The 3,071-nt window shown below is 48.9% G+C and overlaps 1 pseudogene; it reads right to left on the bottom strand.

The window, feature by feature from the left end:
- Positions 1 to 1,225: 1,225 nt before the first annotated feature.
- LOC100995939 (steroidogenic acute regulatory protein, mitochondrial-like) lies at positions 1,226 to 2,350 on the bottom strand (annotated as a pseudogene).
- Between the last annotated feature and the right edge of the window lie 721 nt (positions 2,351 to 3,071).

Raw genomic sequence — 3,071 nt, forward strand, 5'->3', positions numbered from 1 at the left:
TAATTATTGATGTGAGGTTCTTATATTACTTAACAGTAATTACATAGCTCATAAGACCTTTTTAGATTTCCAGCCAAGGGCATGAGCAGGGATTGAAATAACAAAACCCAAGGTCTATTAGTCTGCTTTCTCACTGCTGATAAAGGCATACCTGAGACTGGGCAATTTACAAAAGAAAGAAGTTTAATGGACTTACAGTTCCACATGGCTGGGGAGGCCTCACAATCATGGTGGAAGGCAAGAAGGAGCAAATCACATCTTACATGGATGGCAGCAGGCAAAAAGCTTGTGCAGGGAAACTCCCATTTTTAAAACCATCCTATCTAGTGAGGTTTATTCACTAACACTAGAGCAGCATGGGAAAGACCCTCCCCCATGATTCAATTACCTCCTACGAGGGCCCTCCCGCAACAAATGGGAATTTAAGATGAGATTTGGGTGCGGACACAGCCAAACCATATCACAAGGCTATAGAAGCAATACATTTATTCATTTATTAACTGCTTACACATGATTTATTGTTTTCAATTTAGTGTGTGATTACAGGCTTCATTTTCTGAACTCAGGTCCTTGTTTTGTGTGTGTGTGTGTGTGTGTGTGTGTGTGTGTGTGTGTGTGTGTTTGTGTGTGAATTATGATTCTTTTTTCTGACTGGTGCCTATGGACTCAATAGGGAAACCTATTTACTAATTAGTTTTGTCTTTTTCCATAGAGAAAGCTTGGACTATATTTCTGGAAGGTACCCACTGAGGGGTGCTGCTTGTTCTCTGGTGTTGCCATGCAGCGACTTGGAGGAGTGGAGGGCTGCAGGAGACCCTCTAAGATTCTGCTTTGTGCACATGCTCTGCCTTCAGGGCATGGGGTTCTTCAGCCCATAAAGCAAGACTCCTCAGGCCCTGTGACTAGCATCCCCCCACGCATATCAGCCACTAGCATTTTAAAGATGGTTTTAGGTGGGCACATAAGGGCCCAGAAAAAAAGTTTTACAATTATTTTAGGATCCTTAACCTTCATGTCATAGCTAGTCAGTGAATGAAGTTACCTTTTAATCAAAGAGCCTCATCCTTGTTTTCTTGGTACTAAAAACTTTTACCAATCTGAATCCTAGTATCATACTCTAAACACTAACCCCACCTATTCCTCTGTCGCCAGATGGAGATTTTAAGCTTGCAGGCTTCCAGCAAGGATTCTCCTGATAAGCGTGCATACCAGTGCAGCTGGACACACTTGGGAACAGCAGGCTGGCCTTCAACACCTGGCTTCAGATGCAGGGTGGGACTCCAGGCGCTTGTGCAGGTGGTTGGCAAAATCCACCTGGGTCTGGGACAGGACCTGGTTGATGATGCTTTTGGGCAGCCACCCCTTGAGGTCGATGCTGAGCAGTCATGTAAGTTTGGTCTTGGAGGGACTTCCAGTCACCAGGTGAAGCACCATGCAAGTGGGACCATGCTCCCCCCAGATGACACCCTTCTGCTTGGGCATGTTCCCAAAGTCTGTGGCCATGCCAGCCAGCACACAGGTGGAGGCTTGACGCTTGGCACAGCACATGCTCACAAAGTCACAGGGCCCCACTAGGTTTCCTGCTGCCTCTGCAGCCAGCTCATGGGCAATGCATGTATCTTTTCTGATCATCTTCTGCAAGACCTTGATCTCCTTGATATTGGAGTTGCACTCCCCCATTGCCTCCATGCACTCCACGAGCTCTTTGTAGAGCCTCTCCATGGGCTGGTCCACCATGACTTCCAGCCGGAACACCTTGCCCCATCTGGAACCACTTTACTCATCACTTTATCCCCATTGTCCTGCTGGCTCTCCTTCTTCCAGCCCTCGTGGTTGCTGAGGGCTAAGGATGCCCAGGGCCTTCTGCATGGCCTCCTCCCCCCTGCTGGAGATAGGTCAGCTCCTGGTCACTGTAGAGAGTCTTCCCCACGCCCCCCCCCACTCCGTTCAAGCGATTCTCCTGCCTCAGCCTCCTGAGTAGTTGGGATTACAGGCCCGCACCACCACTCCCAGCTAATTTTTGTATTTTTAGTAGAGATGGGGTTTCACCATGTTGGTCAGGCTGCTCTCGAACTCCTAACCTCGTGATCTGCCCACCTCGGCCCCCCAACGTGCTGGTATTACAGGCGTGAGCCACCGCACCCGGGTAGAGAGTCTCTTCCAGCAGAGAACCAAGCAGAGAGCTCCGCCGCAGAACCTGGTTAATCCACGCGCTTGGGGTGGGGCCCCCAGGGCCCTCCGGTTCAGCTCCTGCCCGATGCCCTCTCACAGCCTGTTGCCTCAGCCCCTTCATGTTGCACATGTGTCTGTAGGAGCTCCTGGAGCACAGTTTGAATATCGCTAGCAGCATTCTTTCCTGGCAGATGTGGCAGTGGTGGGGCCGCCAACGCCGGTGAGGCTGCCTCTTCTTTCAAGGGTGGCTCTTCGTCCTTCCTGAGCCACTCAAGCTTTGCCTCTGAGTCCCGCAGCTGCAGCCTGGACCCGGTGTTCCACATATTAAATGTCCCCCACTGAAGGCTGTGCATCATCATCAGGAGATATAAACGCCATCACTCACTGGATTCTTCCTAGCAGTGCTCAGCTCCCCGTGCAGCGCCTGCTGCCATCCATCCAGTGCATACCTTCGCCGCTCCAGGGATGCTTGCAGTGCGGCCTCCCCTCGGAGGCTGTCCTCTGTGCCCCTCCTCACTCTACTCTTTAATTAGAATCCAATATTTTGGCCAGGCTCGGTGGCTCAGGTCCTTCTTATAGACTCACTGAATATTGAAATTGGTAGGACATCCCTTTTTGCTTATTTATTGTTCTCATTTAGTGCTTATCTCTGGTCTTTCCTGTCCTTTTGGAGTCACCAAAATTTGATAACAGAAACTTTGACTTCCATTTCTGATCCCATGTGATCTTCCCAGTAAGTCTAACCCTAGGATGTGATTTGTATGTCTGTTACCCTCTCACTCACATACTCCCTAGTAAGATAACATGAAGCATAACTGAGTTGTCCATTCTATGACTTAGCAAAATATATTGTTTTATTCCTCTAAATAAATTTCTCAAGGAGTTAATTTAATGCAAAG

Source organism: Pan paniscus, chromosome 14, assembly GCF_029289425.2.
Source record: "Pan paniscus chromosome 14, NHGRI_mPanPan1-v2.0_pri, whole genome shotgun sequence".
NCBI lineage: Eukaryota > Metazoa > Chordata > Mammalia > Primates > Hominidae > Pan > Pan paniscus.